Here is a 17879-nt window from a genome sequence, read left to right as displayed (position 1 = left end):
CCAGCATGCACAAGGGTATAGAGTGGTGAAAACGCATGGCAGGTGTCATGTGGTCAGAAGGAGGAGATCAAGGGGCAGGAAATGGGGCTATTCGTAACGCTGGAGCAGGTTAGGTCCCTGTAAAGGGGGGCCTACCCTTCATCCTTATAAACCAGGGGAATGATTTTACTGACTCCCCATTTTAGGAGGACCTCTCTAGGAAAAGCAAGAAGGCAAGTTTGAAAACGTGGAGGCTGGAGGGAGGGAGACCAGTTAAAAGGCTGTTGAAATCATGCAGGGGATAGAGAATGAGGACCTGGATAAGGAGAGGTGCAGAGAAAAGGACACCGACATCACCAGCAATCCGCTGATGCAGTGGGTGGGTCCCGGGGGTCATGGCTTTGAGTTCACCCAAGCAGGTGTCAGGACCGTGCAGATTTTCAGAAACAGAAGCGCCTCCTTAAAACCTCCTACATCTTGGAGAGCTATTCATCATGCCCAAGCTGCCTCACCCAGCACCTTTCTTCTCCTTCCTCTTATTTCTGTGATCTTCCACCAAGTCCTTTGATGTGAATTAAGGGAAAGAGATCAGCCCATCTGACCACATGGGACGAAGCAGTGGGAACAATGCTTATGAAGGTCTGCCCTGAATGTGTGTTCTTCTTCCTCCTAACGGTGGGCCTCTTCTTTCAATTCCTGGCTTTCTGACCCATTCCTTAGACCTGCCTATTCGGTGTTGAGCCTTGCAGGCAGTGACCCCTAGCTTGGCTCAGTTCTCTGATCGTGACCTCTCTTGTAGGGCCCTAGGTCCCCATATTGCGCAACCCTTGGTGGCACTGACCTCTCCCCGCTGAGGCTGGATCTGCCCTTTGCTGATAGTGTCCTGTTCCAGACCTTCCCATCCCCAGCCTCCCAAGGGATATACCCCACCCACATCGCTCAGCACTTACGTCTTTCCATGTCTGTCTTCCCTACTCTTAGACTTCTCTGAATTCTCAGTACCTCCCCGGCTAGGGGAGACACGTGATAAATATCTCCTGAATGAAAGCTGGAGTATCTCTCTTGTTCCTCAACGCAGAAGGAAGAGGGGGAAGAGATTCAGACCAAAAAGTAGGGTTTGAGTCCTGGCATCCCCATCCCAAGACCTACTCATTCGCAGCCCTCCTTTCCCCCACCTCTAAAAAGATGATCTATAAAGTTCCTTCTCCCTCCTACATTCTGCAAGTCCAGCCCCTGTCTGATAAACTAATTTGTGTCCAGCTGTTAATGGCTTAATGTGTTTCCCAGATAACATATTCCAGCTTAACAGGGGTCTTCCACTCCCTCAGCCAAAGCAGTGACTAATGGGGAAAAGTTCAGACACTGCGGGGGCCAGCCTGGGGAACATCAGACAAAATGGGCTCTCTAGACTGCCCCGAACGTGAGCTGATGATGCCTTTCCACCCACACAGGACAGATGTCAGCTTTTACATGGCACAAAGATGACAAAGGAAAGACCAGGAGCAGTGTGCCACCCCAGAGGTAGGGAATAAGCAAATAGCTTAACACAGGGAGTCCGTTATTTTTCCCCCAAATAACTGGACTTGAATAGTAAAATAGCACAGAAGAGTTTAGCATCATCTGTCAAAGGAAAATCCTAGCCCTCTTAGCTGCTATTTATTAAGCATGGCACAGGGCACCTTTCACTTACTCATCTCAGCAATGCTAAGAAAAGTGATTTTCCCCATTTTGCAGCTAAAGGCTCAGAGAGGGAGAGTGACTGGCTCTGTTCGATCAGCTCCAAAACCGCCAAACAGGAGCATCACTGGGGTGGGCCTGCCTGCCCCCTCCCTCTGCTACGTCCATGGTATTGTGATACTACGCACAGGAAAGGAAGTCTCAGAAATGCCATCCCTGGGAGGATGAAGACACTGTGCAGACATTTTGGCAAGTGGCTTTAAGGCTTATTTGAAGTCTCCTTCCCTTTCTGGGAGGGTCTGGAGATCTTGGATATGGAGGAAGACAGTTAAAAGTAAAAATAAAAGACTCGTGGAAGGTACACAGCTGGCAGGCTTTTCAAGAATTGAGAGTCAAATTTACAAAAAGCATGAATCCTTCCTGGAGCAGAAAGCTGGGACCAGGACGGTGAGCCCCCGAGAGGTGCGCTCTCCCCTCCACCAGCCTTGGGGGGAGTGAGCCCCCTGCCAAAAGGTCACTGGGAACATTGGGGTCTGCGGGGGGTCCAAGGCGATTGGAGGGTTTGAAAGTAAGATGTATGACTTTCAGGAGGGCAGACACAATGTCACACTGACAAGCCCACAAATGAATGAATACGCCCCTAGAAAGGGCTGCGCTGGGCTAGGCTAGCAAAGGATTTCTCTCCCTCCCCCACCCCTCTTCTTTTTTCGTGAGATAAAGAATTATGTACGGGCATCTCGCCTTCAGTGTGTTCCCTGAACAGGGTTTCATTTGTCGCTTTCTGGCTCCCCCCACAGTTCACTTTGTTCCTTCCAGGGATGGGGGGTCAGGGACTGAGCGGGGCAGTGTCTCCCAGGGCCCCTCCCCATGTCCCAGTGGGCTGCTCACTCTCCCTCGCACACCTTTGCTCAGGCTGTTCCCTCAGCATGGAAGTGCTTTTCCTTCCGTTCTCTGCCGAATGATACCATGTAGGTCTGTCAGGATCCCAAGCAAAATTAACTTAGTTGGTGAACTTGTCTTCAAACCCTCCCCTTTGAGAAGGCCTTCTCCTCTCCTCTGGGGTCCCCAGCTCTTTGTTTCCCTTCTCGCCAGCCTTTGTAACCCTCCATCTTCTTTTGCAAGTTGGGGGTGGGTACACTCACTGACTGTTTTAAGTGTTAGTATTGATAGGAGTATTATTACCACTGGATTATAAATCGCTTAGGAACATGCAGTCTGTCTTAGTCATCTTTGTGCATTCAGAACAGCGCTTGGCTTATTGTTGGTACGATCAAATGGAATGAATATATTCAGAAGGTCAGGACTACTGGGGGCTTAAAGTTCATCCAGTCCCCCCCCCCATAATTGTCCAGGAAAATCCGGGTCCCCTCTCTAGAGCGCCTTCCGCTGGACTGTGTGGAATGCACTGAAAAGAAACCCAACTGAATTGGGAAGCTGGAAACGGCACGATAGCATCTCGGGCAGGCTCTCAAAAATCCATGGTGACCTTGCCAGACTCAAGATTCACCTGCTTGCTGGCAATCTGGATACTGGACATTTCCTTTTAAATCCTACTAGAAGAAGAGCTTTTGGAGAGTGAGGATTATGTCTTATTTTTCTCTATAGCCTCCCAAACACGGCCAAACATAGAAGGAGCTTAGGGCAAAAACTGAATTTTAGGAAGAACGAATGAATAATTAAAGAACAACTATAAGCTCTGGGGAAAGAGGCTTTTGACTTATACAAAGCAGCCAAACTGGTCCCAAGCAGCCTAGGACACAGTTGGGAAGAGCAGGCATGCTTCTCCCTCAGATCCCAGGGTTGCCAGGTACCCCTGGTATTTATTTGCTCTATTCAATAACCCAGGCCCGGGGGCTCCTCCCCCAGCCCCCTCCCCTCCCACTACTTCAATGAAGCAGATAAGGGTGGAAATTGTGTAATCTTTGGGTGACCTCTGACCCCCCCTTTGAAGGGCCTCCATGCTGCCAGCCCTCACTCCTCCCTCTTCCGTCTACCCTCTGAGGGGTTGCATCTCCTGCTCTGACCCCAATGAGGTGGCAGGGTGTGGGGACCGCAGACATTTTTGGAGGTAGCTTAAAGACTGATTTAGGCGTATCCAGCCCACTCAGTTGGGCTAGGGGTTCATGTGAGGTGAAGTAAAACTGTTCAAAGCAAAAAATAAAAAAATACAAAATAAAAAAAGTTTAAAAAAATTCTGCCACAGAACTATGGGCACGGAAACATGGATAGCTATTGTCAAAGCACTTAAGAAAGTTAAATGGTTTCTAATTTTTGTCTTCTGTTCTGGTTTTGTGACCGAATGTTTCAGAGACATGGTCTGGAATAGAGTCGTCCTCAAACTCTCCCTGGGTTGCGTTGGTTTGTTTTGTTTTCGGTGGTTGTGGTTTGGTGGGGGAGAGGGTGGTGTGGTTTTGTTTATTTTATTTTCCCTGTGGGATCAGCCCTTTCATTCGGGGCCAGTTCTGGTCACCAGGGATTACGGTTAGCAATTTCAGAGGCAGCGTCTTTCCCAAGGGGCTGTGGTCTACACTTCCTGGGCACTGTTGAGGAACTCAGCACCTCCCTAATAAACTCGTGCTGTAGGAAATGCCACTGCTTTTCATGACTGAGAGATGAAAGGGACACAAATGCCCTCGAAGTGGGTTAAATATTATTCCCCAATGGGGGCTCTGGAGGCTTTTCCCTTGGAACAAAAGCAGCAGGTAAATTGATTCCACTTTTGTTAGGCATCCTGATTTCACAGGAGATTGCCACACACACACACACACACACACACACACACACACACCCCTGAGGGCCTCCTCCTTCCCCCAGCCCAGGAGCGCGTACCTGTGATGAATGCCCCTGGGGTAAGGCTCGAAGCTGGCACTGTGGGTCTGGTACACAGGGCATGAGAGGAGGGTAAACGGGAGGAAACAGATGTCTGAGATGCACCGGCCCAGACAGTGTGTGTCACAATCACCCTCTATTCCAAAGTCAACACGGACAACCCGGGAAATCCCAGAATGAGGGCGCCATTGTTTAGCAAAGGAAAACTCTCGGCACTGCTAATGACTGGCTTTTGGCTTCTGTGCAGACCCATGAAACGGCTGCCCTTGATCAAACAGCCTCGGCACTTCTGGGCATTTCTCAGATCCTAGCCCACGACTAGCAGAGCAGTTCTTCGCAGCCGGCTCCCTTCCTCCCTGTGCATGCGCCGGTCAGATGTGGACACGGAGAACTTGCCATGACCTAGTTTAATGTTTGTCAAAGCACTTCCACATTGGTTACCCAGGTGGTTATTCTTAGGACCATTCTGTGAACTAAGCTAGATGGCTGGCATGATCCCATTTTCCGAAGAGCACGGTGAGACACAGAGAGGTTAAATGAGCTGTCCAAAGTTGCACAGCTGCTTAATGAGCAGGCCAAGTTAAGTCTTAGACCTCCTGGCTGCAATCTACACCCCCTTTCCCTGGGTCCTCAAGACACGTGGACTTTTACACAGTGTTCTTATTATCAGCAACAGTAATAGCAGCAGCAATAGCTAATACTTTCATCAGTGAATCTTCTGTGTCACGTGCCATCCTGAGAGGTCTGCATGTGATATCTCACTGAATCATCATAGGAACCTTATGCTACAGGTATAAAAATCACATTTCACAGGGGGAACCAGGCACAGAAGAGTTAAATAACTTGCCCAAGTTCACAGAGTTAGGAAGTGACACTGCTTGGATTCAAACACTGCTTACTTAGCTTTCTTTAAAAGAATTTATTTATTTATTTGAAAGAGAGAGAGATAGTGAGAGAGAGCATGAGCAGGGAAAGGGGCAGAGGGAGAAGGGGAAGCACGCTCCCTACTGAGCAGGGAGCCCGATGCAGGACTCGATCCCAGAACCCTGGGATTGTGACCTGAGCCAGAGACAGCTGCTTGCTTAACTGACTGAGCCACCCAGGCACCCCTAGAATCTAAATTCTTAACCTGTGTTGTTTGGTCTCTCTGTGTAGTGACATCATAATCATAAGGTGAGCCCAAGGTCAAAAGTAAAATAAATATACTTCACTAAAAGGGACTTTACAGGGCACCTGGGTGGCTCAGCCGGTTAAGCGCCTGCCCTCAGCTCAGGTCATGATCTTGGGGTCTTGGGATCGAGTCCCCAGCAGGGAGCCTGCTTCTCCTTCTCCCTCTGCCTGCAGCTCCACCTGCTTGTGTTCTCTTTCTCTCTGTGTGTGTCAAATAAATAAATAAAACCTTCAAAAAAAGGGGAGGGGACTTATAAGTAAGAGGTGCCATGCCCAATTAGGGGTTTGGGGGGTTTTTTGCTTGTTTTTTGGTTTGGTTTGGTTTAAATGATTGCTGTCCCTACAAACTTCCATCAAATGCACAAAACCTATCTCAGATCATGCAACTGTGGATAGTATTTTAAATACCTCTGTGACCTGGGGCAAGGTGTAGACCTCTCTGCCTCTCAGCCTCCTCTTTGTAAAACGGGTATGGACATATTTACCTCTTAGGATTATTTTGAAAATCAGGTGAGGTACTACATATGAAGGCCCCTGAAAAACCATAAATTCCTAGAACTAGTCTCCCGAAATTAATTGATGGTAAACAAACCTGAGTATGTTCAACAGCCTTACCCGTGTGTCTTCACCGTAGGACTTTTGGGAAGCTTCCATACGCCAGTGAGCACCCTGGAGCTCTAAGCAGGCACCTGGGAATGGAGTAACTCCTAAATTTATTTGACAGCAGGGCCCTTTGGGTAGAGCACTTCTCAAGCTACTACCCCAAGGAACCCACTTCGGGATTGGTATCCCACAAGGTGGAACCTGGCCTGTATTTCCCAGCAGGTCCCCCTCTTCAGCAACATTCAAAGCAGCCTGAGTCCATCTGAAGCCACCCCTAGATTTGCTCTCTTAATTTTGAGACCCTGCAGCAGGAGACTTAAGCCTGCACTTCTATCATTATAACTATCAGGCCAGAGACCACAGGATCTGAGTGACGAGACAATGGGGGCCTTGGGGCTCCAGCAGAAACATGACAAGAGAACTCAGATGACCCCATCCCTGTGTCCTACACACAGTCTGGTTTCTATCAGGCAGGGCCCTGCAGAGTCACACTGAAAGCCAGTCATTTAGAATGTGTGGCTGACCCCTGACACAAAACCAAGATTTGAAGGATGGCCTTACTGATAATGAATCCCCATCCTTCCAGCATGGAGCAGATGGTAAGGAATAACAATGGGATTGGCCCTACACCGGGGGCACAATGGGAGGAGGACGTGTGCCTTTGCTCCAACACCCTGTCCTACGAGGTAGGCGTGAAGTGTCTGAAAGAGCCATCATCTTATTCTGATAAGAATCGCTAACATTTACTGAGCATTTGCCTACTTAGCATATCCCAGCCACTAAGCTATTTACATAAACCACCATCTTCGATCCTCACAACAACACTCTGAAAGTAGTACCGTCACCAGTATCCAGAACAGGCAACAGAAGCACAGAGATGTTAGGTAAATTACCAATGGTCACACAGCTCATAAATGGTGGAATTCCAACATGGGTTTGTCTGAAGCCATAGCCTTGTACCTGTGGTCATAGGCCTTAGAGGTCTTCTAGAGCAGTGGTTCTCAAAGTTCAGTTCCTGGTCCTACAGCCCAGCAATACCTGGGAACTTGTTACTATGCAAATTCTTGGACACCACCACAGACTTACTGAAAGAGGAACTCTGGTAGGACCCAGTAGTCTATGCTTTGTTGTCGTTGTTCTATAGACCTGCGGCTCGTTCTGATGCCCACTAAAGCTTGAGAACCACGTCTCCAGGGAAAAGAGCTTTGTACCCAAGCAGTGGCATCATGTCACTTGAGAAAGCCCCAGAATGAGTCACCTGGCCCATTATCCAGTAGCGTCACCCAGCAACGAGCAGGGCACAGAAGGGCAGGGTGCAGGGCCAGTAGTTACTGTAGGAAGAAAAAGTAATAGTGAGACCTGGGGTCGCAGGGCACTAAGGCCAAGACAGAACAGGTGGGAGAGCTGAGGTTCAGGGTGAAGGTGGGAAAGGCCAGCATGAGGCACGCCTACATGGAAGATGCCAGGCCATTTCCATCCCATGTCCTCCTCTCTCTCTTCACAGGGCTATAGGGTCACAGAGGGCTGGGCAGGCCTTCATGATCCCTGAGTTCTCTCCCTTCCCAGGAGCACACCCCCACTTGGCAAGGGCCCTGCCAAGAGGGTCTCCTGCCTCTGCCTGAACCCCTGCAGTGAGGGAGAGCTCACTGCCCCCAAGGCGGTTCTTTTCCCTTCTGCGGAGATGTCTGCGTGTTTCCTTGCGCTCTTCCCCGCCACTCCTTCCTCCACCCCACCGAGGCTACCCTCAACTAGCCTGCCTCAGGGCAGCCCTTTAGATATTTGACAGTGCCCACACTTCCCGGGTCTTCTCTTGTCCGGGCTAAGGACTTGGTTCTTTCAACAACTCCTCTTGTACCTGTTTTCATGTCCTTTCACTGTTCCAGGCCATCCGAAAAGGCTCCTGAAGGATCCTCAGAGAGGGAAACCCAGCAGCCCTTGTCTGACACTCTCTGTTGGCCCAACTCCGTAGACTCCAGTGAATGGAGTAACATCAGGCAAGCTCAGCAAAGGGCCCTGGGCCGCCTGCCTGGCCACGCTGTCCTCAAGGAGGGGCCCAGGGAGGGGGACGCTGCCTGCCTTTCCTGCCCTTCTTCCGGAGGAAGGCATGGAAAGCGCCAGCCTGTCCTTCAGAGATTTCCTTGAGAAAGCAGAGGCAGGGGGGCAATGTTTCTGCAAGACCCACTCACTGTGCAGTGAGGGAGACCCATCCTGGACCAGGAAGTTCCCCCACACGTGCCCACTCTGCAGAAATCAGAGGGGCCCCACTCCCTGGCATCTCCCCCTCCTTCTCAGGACTGGCAGGGCTCCACCATCCCCACTGGAACCCTTGGCTCTTGGAGGGGATAAACATCAGGTTGTGTGAAGGCCCTGCCGTCTCTCTGCGGTTGGCAGGGATTGACCGTTCTGCAGGGAAGAGATAGTGATGGGTCTGTTTTCACTGGACAGACTTGTGGTTATCTTCCCCGAGGAAGCCAAGGGCGGGGGGTGGGGGATGGGTTTGGGAGCTTGGAGATCTGGGCTACAGGCCCTCAAGGTCCCAGTGCAAGCTCCCAGGGCATCCTCTGGAGACAAACTGCTTGAATTCAGACTCTGGTCCACCCTGACTCTGTGTGACCTGGGACGAGTTATTTAACTTCTTTGTGTCTTATGACCTCATCTGTTCATGGAAATGATAACAGTGCCAGTCTCTCCACAGTGAGGCCCATGTGAAACATGCATGTGAACACGGGGCACGGTAGCGGGCACCCGGTTCAAGCTCATTGGGTGTTTATTGCTCCTATTGGTCTACTGCTTTATACAACTTGGTTAGGGGTCAAGTTATACATACTAAAGCCCTTCTAACTTTACAAAGACTTTATTATCTTGTTTGATTCCAATAACTCATGAGATGGCAACATCAAGATGTATGATGACCATTGTATATGTGAAAATACCGAAGCCCAGAAAGGTCAAGTGACTAGTCCAAGGTCACACAGCAGATCCATCGACAGAGCCCAGACCATCTGACCTCCTGCCTTGGACTCCTGAGGACTGGCTGTGATGGCCACTTTGATTTATACTACCATTGCATTTCTTCTCACGTCATACGGCTGTCTTTATTTTCTAAAATCAAGAGCTAGGCTTGTGATCTTGGACATAAAATTCCCAATCTGGACGGTACACAGGTTCCCCTGTCCTGTGCCTCCCAGTTTCTATCCTAAGGGGCATCTAAGGAAGAGATTCCTCTGTATCTTCACCCCCAGTCCTGGCTCCTGGGCCAGGATTCGTCCAGTACCTGCCTGGTGTGTAAGGGTACAGCCAGGCTCACTGACCGATCCCAGGCTCACCGTCTGACCCTGAGCCAGACTCGAAGGTGCACGGTATTAAGTTCTCCTGGAGATCCCCACAGGATGCCCCCTGTAGCACACCCCCTGAGTAGCCTCCTGCAATGTCCCAGGAAGGGGCTTAGACTCTCTTTTACAGTGATGCTGATCCAAGCCCACTTCTCCTAAGGCTTCTGGATGGGAGCAAGGCAGGGTGGGAATGTAGGGTGGGAGAAGGGTAAACTGACTGGTCCAGATGCACTCTCTAGCTTGCCAACCCCAAAGCCCTTAGAAGGAGATTCTGGGAGATTTGTGCCTGGGGCTGGGAGTCGCCATGTTCTATTCAGTGGCTCCAGAAATACCGATTTTCCCACCATGTCCCATCTGGGCCCGATAAGCACCATCCCTTCAATGCCTGCACTAAGTGGTTTGCGGGCTGTCTTGGCTGTGTGTTCCTGGGAAGGACAATTTATCTCAACGCTCTTCCTCTGGCTCTAAGAGCTGCTTCTCTCCCTCCTCAAGAGATATCAGGCATGGGCTCCACCGACATTTATCATCCAGGGATGCTCCAATGACATCAGTTTCCTGAGAGCTGGACAGTTCCCCTCACTGCAAAGCCTGGCTTTGCTCCCCCACCTCCTCCTGCTCCTCCCCATGCCCACGTTCAGACTTGGATTCGTCCTGCAGCCCCGACTGCCCAGAGAAGTGGGTTCTCACCGTCCTCACTGTCACTCAGAGCGCAGCTTGGCGCCCTTATCGGACGCAGCCAACAGGGCTGAAAATTTATAAAGAGGGCCGCCTTGTTGCAGATGAGTGGTATTGCAGGGGTTGAAAACGAGCTATAGGCAGAATTGTTCTTACATTTGTTAATATATGCAACAAATATTTTTGAATGACCGCTAAGCGCCCCATTCTTTTCTGGGTGTCGGGGAGACAGAGTGTTGAACGGACCGAAGATTATACACAAGGGCAGCCAAACTGACAGGCAAGTAAATGTATAGTAAGTACCAGAAGAAGTACAGCTGGGGCGAGGGACAGAATGTGCCTGGTGGGGGGGGGCATGGGGGGGCGAGTACTCTGAAAGGCAGCTCAGAGAGGCTTCTCGAAAGGAGGCATCTGCCAGCAGAGATGCAAAGGAAGGAAGTGAGCCCATACCCGACCTGAGGGGACAGCATCAGGGGCAAAGGGACAGGAGTGCAAGAGTCCTGAGCAGAATCCGGTCAGGGTGCTCAAGGACAGCAAGAGCACCACTGAGGCAGGAGCAGAGAGCAGGCCCGACGGCAAGCGCAGATGAGCTGGAGAGGAGAGTCGTGGTGAGCACGCGAAAGGCAGGAGTCTGCAACTTCGGCCCTTGTGTGCTCCTGTCGGCCTGTGAGCTAAGAAGAGTGAGGACATGTTGAAAGGGTCGGAAGAAGAAGGAAACAAAGATGGAGACAGAAATGAAGATAACGAAGGAGAAGAAGATGACATGCAGAAGACTAAGGGAGGAGCAGCTGGCGGGAGGGGTTTGAGAAATCAAGAGTTCTAGTTCGGCCACAGTCAGGCTGAGATGATGATTCGACACCAAAGTGCAGGCATTTATATATACTTTTATATACATGCGCATGAGCAAAACACACACACGTATAATGTAAAGGATGAGGATGTCCCCGATGCTAGTGGAGAAACAGAAAGAAAACAAGAATGCGTGGAAGACTTACCCTGACTTGCGAAGTACTCGATATTCATTCCCACAACGATCTGTAAGGACAAGTCTCTCCATTGGTCTCTCCCACTTTACTGATGAGAGAACTGGGGCTGAAATTTTCCCAAAGCTGCACGTGGAGCTGGGCAGAGGGAGAGCTGGGAGATGAAGCCAGGAGTCCCCGTTCCTAACCCCACATCTACCAAACAGAACAGCACATCCATGCCCGCTCAGGGAGGCAGCCTTCCTTTCTCGGCACCTGTGTTTGGGCCTTTTTATTTGGGCCATGTAATGGACAAACTGAGTCCTCCCAATTTCCTGGAATTGATTCTACAGACCGGACACAATGAAATGTTCTTGTTTCCTACCTCTGAACTTAGCCAGGTGGCATAAACACATTTTTATTACAATATTTTTTTCTTATTCGGTCCTTTTTAAATTATGAAGTGATACATGCTTATTAATTGAAATTAGAAATATGGAAAAATAGGAAGGAAGAAATTAGTCATGTCCTCAACCCTTAAATATAGCCATGATTGAATATTTCTGGGACTTTTTAGAGGCCGCACATGACCTATTGTATAGTAAGCAACAGTTTCTGGGTTCAGAATGGTGGGCTCAGAAAAGGGAGAGGACCCTAAAGGAACCAACGAACTGTATGGCAGGGGAGCCAGATAAGAACAAAAAGGCCTGACATTTATTAAAACAACAGGTAGGCGTGTGTCAAGAATTGTGCTAAGCGCTCTAACTGCATAACCTTACGTAATTCTCACACCCCATTTTACAGTTGAAGAAACTGAGGCTTTCGCCATTCCCGAGCAGCAGAACTGAGACGTCAAGTTAGGGGTACTGAAGCCCAGAGCAGGAGCTGTTCAATCTCATGTCGTTCTATGCCTAGAGGACAATGAATGCCCACCAGAAGGTTAAAACGAATACTGCTTTTCTTTTCCACCCAAGGTTTTAGTGTAATTGTAGAATTTACATCAACTTTGGATTCAGCTATCACGTGCCACCACACCACCAATCTCAACAAATATTTCTTGAATAAATAAAAAACTAAAATCTGATAACTCCAGAACAAAACGAAAGAGAGGAAGACAGAGTGAAGTGGGGCAACCCAGGACAGACTGAGTCAGCCATTCAACAATTATTTACTGAGCGCCTACTCCATGCCAAGCACTGAGCTGGACACTGGGGACCAGTGGTGAACATGACAGACTAAAATCCTAGCCTCCTGGTGGATTTTAGTGGATGGATCACCGTGGTTGGCTAAATCTGGGGAAATACTCAGCGTGGCTTCCCCCCAACCCCTAGAGGTCTGCCTTATTTCACTCTGGTGCACGTGGTCGCCCCGTGCCAATCAACTTGTTCTAAAAAGCAAAGAACTCCAGAAATACAAAAACCTAATTGCAGGGTGCTTCTCTTTTATTCCTTAAACCAAACCTTGTCTAACTTGTGCTTCCATGTCATCTCTTACTAGCTTATTTCTGTTCAATTTCCAACCAGACCCACTAACTGGAACTTTTCACCCGAGGCTATGGCCCTCCCTGGGTCTCCATGGATGAGAGGATGTTGTATGGAAAAATATTTTGCAGAGGGTCAAGAGGCATGAAGGGAGCAAGGGTCCATTGCTTCTGTCAGATTTTCAAAGGGGTACATAACCTCAAAAAGGTAAAAATCCACGGCTCTAATCTTTTCCACTTCAGTGGTATTTCCCATAGTCTATGAATGTTGACTCTTTTCCCCTGTAACAGTCTCTCCTAGAGCTGAGACTGAGTGGCATTTGGGGTTTGCTTGCAGAAACTATGCGAGCGCAGCGTTGGTATTTTTCCAGGCACGGCATAAAACGGAACTTAATTCATTCACTTCCACATTGACACAAGGGGGAACGTTCCAATTCCTCAGCCGCTGAGAAAGGCAATGTCCCCCACCAGGCTTCACACAACCCTCTTCCACTTGATTATTATTTGAGTCTCACCCCTGGCCCCGGCTCCACACTGCGGGTCTACACCGCTTCCCTGAGTACACACGGTCTTAGACACCTTCGGGCCAAAGAAAATAACACTGTTCTGATAGTCGAAGGCAAGAACAGGCTTCCTAAGCAGGTTGTTCATCTGCCAGAATTCTTGCTCACTATGCTTATTCTTGAACTCCAGATATCAATCACCATCTCTATAGGGTAGAGAAATGGAACAGAAAATACAGACGGCCTCCTGTTATTTCATTTTGTTGAAAGCAAGTAGCATATTCAAGTGGAACATTTAAGAGTCCAGGTCTTTGTGAGCACTCATTCATTCATTGCTGCAACAAATACGTATCAAGTGTCCACTGTGCTCCGGACACTTTCGAAGTGCTGAGGACACAGTCATGGACCAGGCAGAATGGGTTCCCGCCCTCCTGCACCTTATGGCCTAGCGCAGGGAAGAGGCATCACAAATAAATAGAAATGTGTTGAGAGCTAATACAATAAATATGACATGCTACTGGGAGCATGTAACCAAAGACTCTCTGTCGTATCACAGTGTTGAACAGCAAGGAAGACGTCCCTGCTGAAGTAACAGATATGCTGAGGCCTGAGTAGCTGAGGCCAGGGTGCATGGAAGGAGAAGAGGTTAAGAGCCATTGAGGCTTGTGCAAAGGCCCTGAGGCCAAAACTAGTACAACATATTAGAGGAACTGGAAGAAAGCCTATGTGGCCAGAGCACAAAGTGGAGCCACAAATGGTTGGAAATGAAGCGAGAGAAGAAACAAGGGTTCTATGCAGATACAGTCTTGCATGTCCTTGTAGGGATTTGGGTCCTAATCCTGACAGCAATGGGGAGTCATGGAAAAGTACGGAGGAGGTGTATGGGACATGATTAGATCTGAGGTTTTAGTTTGTTTTAAAGCTTTTATTTTCAAGTAATCTCCATACCCGTTGTGGGGCCTGAACTCATGACCCCAAGATCAAGAGTCACATGCTCCCCTGACCGAGCCAGTCAGGTACCCCTAGATCTGAGGTTTTAAAAGATCATGCTGACCACAGTGTGGAGAGTGAACCAGGGATGGGCAAGACCACACATGCGGAACCAGTTTCAGAGGCTTTGCTGGTAGACATGGGGAGAGATGCTGGTGGTTTGAACCAGGGTGACGGTGGTGGATACAAAGAAAAGTGGACTTCCTAGGAGAAAACAAGGAGCATGAGCCACAGACTTGATGGTGGGTTAGATGTGGAGGTGAAGAGGAGGGAAGGATTCGTCCTCTCATCAATCATTTCTGCTTGTCTCCAAAAAGCAGGTCGAGACACTCCTGACCCTGCCTCCAGGAGATGGCTCTCTGAGTGGACACTGGGGTGATAGCACGCCAGGTATAAATCTGAAAGGAGCCACAAATTCACAAGGCTCCAGTGACACTGGCCATTGTTACGTGCCTTGAAGGAGCCACAGCCGTCCCCACCCGGAGCCTTTGTGTTGGTGATTCCATGGCCTCCATCAGGCTCCCCCGGTCTTCCCAAGGCTGGTGCTTCAGATCTAACGTGGTCTAACAACACCCCCACTCGCTTTCGAACACATCGCCCTGCTTTACTCTCTTCCTAGCACTTGCCATCTTCAAAATAAACTTCTTAATGCATTTGCTTGCCTGTGTGTTGTCTGTATCTGAATTCCACGACAACAGAAACCTTGCCCTTCTTGTTTCACCATGCTTAGAACAGTGCCTGGTGCCCAGCAGGTGCTCAGTAAAAAGAAGATGAATGAGTAAATGACTACTCAAAGTCCAAAGCCCCCCCCCGCCCCCGCCCGCCAAGTGCCCTCTCCCTGGGCCCTGTGGACATCCTTGGCTCCGGGCCTTGGTACCGACTGAGCAGCTCCTGGGCTCAGATGCCCCACGAGCCCTTGCAGACTTGCTCTGAACCTCCATCTGAACCCAGGGCTCAGGTGAGTAACGGTTCTCCAAGAAACAGCACTCTCATGGAAGTTTCCTTTGCTTTATTTCCCAAAGCAGAAGAACTGCCAGGGCTGGCATTTTTCCAAATTCCACACCTTGGGGCACGAAGCAAACTCTATAGGACCCCAGGACAGAATTATGTATTCACACACATGACTAAAAGAGCTCACAAGCAAACATTGCTGGTGCTGCTGATTCATGACTATTTCTTTTTCTAGTTTTCCGTACAGATCTCAGGGCCAAAGTCAACTGCATTTGTAGTTCATAGCTGGTTCTTTTTAACCCAGGATATTAGATGGGATTCAGTTCTCCTAGCTAAATTCCTTCTTGGAAAGGGCTCTTAATTCTTTTCTCTTGGGATGCCTGGGTGGCTCAGTTGGTTAAGCATCTGCCTTCAGCTCAGGTCATGATCCCAGGGTCCTGGGATCGAGTCCTGCATCAGGCCCCTTGCTCAGCGGGGAGACTGCTTCTCCCTCTGCCTGCAGCTCCCCCTGCCTGTGTGCTCTCTCTCTCCCCAGCAAATAAATAAATAAAATCTTTTAAAAAAATATTCTCTTACTCTTCTAATTTCATTTTCCAAAAGATGCTTCCTAACATGAGGATTGCATTCAGCAGAGGGGAAAGGAACAGGACGGGTAAGGCCCAGCCAGGCTCCTGCAGAGCCCACCAAAGGGACGAGTCAATGCCGAGTCACCATGAATGGTCAGTTCTCAGAGCTTGTGAGTCAGTGGCTCCTGGGCATGGGGCTTCTGGTGCTTTCCACATGCCTGAAGTCTCCCTCCAAGCCAGGAGGGAAATGACTAATAATAAACATCACCGTCTAGTGATGAGTTCACCTGAAATCATAGCATGGTGCCTGTGGGGTAAGATGAGCTCTCATCTTACAAATCTTCCGTGTGGCCCTGGGGTTGAGTTGAGATGGGACAAAGGATGGGGTTTTATAACCTCTGGGGGAGTCTGGGTACCTTTCTCCAACCCACCTCTCATGGCAACAGTGTCTAGCCTTACACACTGGCAGGTGTGTAAGGCCTCTAGCAAAATAGTCAAAACTCTGTGGTAAAATTCTAGTTCACATGCTGGAAGTCTCACTGAATAGGGAAGATTTTTCTCTTAGAAATTGCCTTTCAGGGGGCACCTGGGTGGGTCAGTGGGTTAAGCGTCTGCCTTCGGCAGGTCATGATCCCAGGGTCCTGGGATCCAGGCCTGCATAGGGCTCCTTGCTCAGCGGGGAGCCTGCTTCTCCCTCTCCCTCTGCCTGCCCATCCCCCTGCTTTTGCTCTCTCTCTCTTTCTCTCTCTCTGTCAAATAAGTAAATAAAATCTTAAAAAAACAAAACAAAACAACACCAGAGATTGCCTTTCAGGAAAAAGAGGCAAATGATAAGATAAACTTTTGGGGAGGAATTAAAAAAAACCCACTCTGAGGGATGTTACTCTTGAGCTCAAGAGAGCAACAGCGCCATTTGTGGCCAGCTTGCCATTGCCGAGCATTTTTACCTGCTCTGCCTCACTGCTGATCTGCGTCTTCGGTGTCTGTACCCCACGTGGTACTAGCAGTGGTCTTTTATTGGATCCTCACCGTGTGACGAGCACTTTATATATACGAGGTTATTTTATTCGGTTCACATCAAAACCCCTTCAGGTGAGTGTCCATTATTGTCTGCCTTTTACAGACCAGGAAACTGAGGAATCAGACATGAGGTGACTTGCCCAAGAACATCTAGCTCTTAAGTACTGCCTGTGGGAACCACCTGCTTCCTGGACACCAGAAGCCCCGCTCTCATCTGCGGCCTGCCTCTGTTCAATAGAAGAATCCATTTATTCTGTTTGCTAAGTCAGGAAAAGTATAGTTGATTGGTTTTTATTTTTTCCCCAGAAAGGCTTTTGCCGACTATTTTTCATGACGCTGAATTAAAGAATTCCAGAGCCTTCGTCTCTTGTTATCAGTGAGAGTGTTGGGCACAATTGTCTCCAGAGTGTCTTCCAGGTCCAAAGTTTATGATTTCATTCTGATCCATCACACAAAGCATCTCCTTCCTCTCAAGGATGGGGGGGAAACTTATTAGGCTCTTCAGAATATATACCAGCCATTCTCCGTAGACAGCAGAGCTCCTACAAAATCCCCAGAGGAAGTTATTAATTACGATCGACACTCCCTACGGGAGAGTGTGAGAAGGTGGGCAGAAGAAGCGGCTCTGCCTTCCTGGGAAGGTCTTGCTCCCACTCCGGCAGCCGGCTGGGTCTAGTCACGGGGTGACTGCCAGCCGTGCCAATTCCTGGATGTGTGGGACTAGGCTGACTAGCCTGTGTGTGTGAAGGGTACACTTAGGCCCTCAGGTCTGCCCCCTGTTTGCCCTGCAGCAAAATGGAGAGGGTTCCACCAACTCCAAGCTGGAGCCCGCCCACCAAGGACGCTGCCCACCAGCCCATCCTGCCCTGCCCAGGCCTGGGCCTTTCCTCGGTCATCAGCCCTCTCTGAGAGCACGGCTGACGATGCGGGAGCACAGTTGCTCTGAGGAGTTGGTGTGAGGGAGAGAGGGTCCCTGACCCTCACTGCCTCTTATAAGAGGCACCTCACCGTCTACCACGGCCACTGCCTCCCCCTGCCATGGCCCTGCTCCACATTTCCTCTCACTTGCTGGGCTCCCCTCCTCCAGCTCCTTCCGCCCCTCTCTATTCCTCAAGACCCCTCACAGTTCCCCCACCCGAGCG

General features: G+C 49.6%; 1 protein-coding gene and 1 non-coding gene across 4 annotated transcripts in view; both read right to left on the bottom strand.

Annotated features, from left to right (window-relative positions):
• Positions 1–17879, bottom strand: part of NAV2 (neuron navigator 2) — a 383600-nt gene that overhangs the window by 321792 nt on the left and 43929 nt on the right. The gene's annotated exons all lie outside the window — the stretch shown is intronic.
• On the bottom strand, positions 12199–12270 carry LOC113265139 (small nucleolar RNA SNORD45). Its single transcript, XR_003319931.1, has one exon. It is a non-coding gene; the product is annotated as a small nucleolar RNA SNORD45 (small nucleolar RNA).

This window comes from Ursus arctos, unplaced genomic scaffold, assembly GCF_023065955.2.
Source record: "Ursus arctos isolate Adak ecotype North America unplaced genomic scaffold, UrsArc2.0 scaffold_23, whole genome shotgun sequence".
NCBI lineage: Eukaryota > Metazoa > Chordata > Mammalia > Carnivora > Ursidae > Ursus > Ursus arctos.
This window is presented reverse-complemented; position numbering and strand designations above follow the sequence as displayed.